Raw genomic sequence first — 858 nt, 5'->3', positions numbered from 1 at the left:
TTTTGGTCCCTTACAAAAATGTTAAGAGCAGGATGCATCTAGAATTTAAAAAGAAAATAAGGACGAGTATTTAGATGACTGAAATATCAGAGACAAAAATCACAGGCAACAAGTGGCAAGTCTTGCAGTCCTTTTGTTTCATTTTTTTCAGCTGTCAAAAATTACCTCTCTCTTCTGTGCATGCAGCTGTGATAAGCTTCAAGAAAACAGATCACACACCGACCTTCCCACAAAACAAAACGCCCCCAAAAATCGCTTTCTAAAATTAGAAAGCCTCAAGAAATAATTTAAAATATGCATATTCTTCACAATTGAAAAAACGGGTCACTTGGAAATAAGTGTTCTCTAATTAAAAAAAAAACCTTCTGGAGAATGCGGGCATCGATCCCGCTACCTCTCGCATGCTAAGCGAGCGCTCTACCATTTGAGCTAATTCCCCTTACAAAGAAAAGGGTTCAGCTATGTGTGAGTCACTGTTTTCTAGCTCCTCGTTGCCCAAATGATTCAGGGGAAATGACACTGTAATCTTCTCAGGCACCATAAAGCCTGAGTTTCCAGCACAAGTTATTTCGGAAGGAACGTTCTGCTCTGCAGCCAAGAATAACAATACGGAGCTCAAATTGTTAGCGGATTATTAGTCGGACTAAAACCCATAGTCTTTACAAGAGACTGCAGAAATTGTTTATTTTAGGACAATTCCTCAGATCTTTACAAGCAAGCAAAAACAATTTGGATTTTATTAAGACGAGTTTTGCTGGAGTAAAATAGGAGTCAAGAGCTCAGCGTTTGACTGGTTACAAATTAGCCAACTCAGCTGTAACTGAATCAAACAGGTCTGCGTAGCCAAACGACGTGTAG

The 858-nt window shown here is 39.3% G+C and overlaps 1 non-coding gene across 1 annotated transcript; it reads right to left on the bottom strand.

Annotated features, from left to right (window-relative positions):
* Window positions 1-366: 366 nt before the first annotated feature.
* TRNAA-AGC (transfer RNA alanine (anticodon AGC)) lies at window positions 367-439 on the bottom strand. The gene has a single exon. It is a non-coding gene; the product is annotated as a tRNA-Ala (tRNA).
* Window positions 440-858: the final 419 nt, after the last annotated feature.

Source organism: Malaclemys terrapin, chromosome 2, assembly GCF_027887155.1.
Source record: "Malaclemys terrapin pileata isolate rMalTer1 chromosome 2, rMalTer1.hap1, whole genome shotgun sequence".
NCBI lineage: Eukaryota > Metazoa > Chordata > Testudines > Emydidae > Malaclemys > Malaclemys terrapin.
The sequence above is the reverse complement of the archived record's forward strand: the minus strand, read 5'-3'. Positions and strand labels throughout refer to the sequence as shown.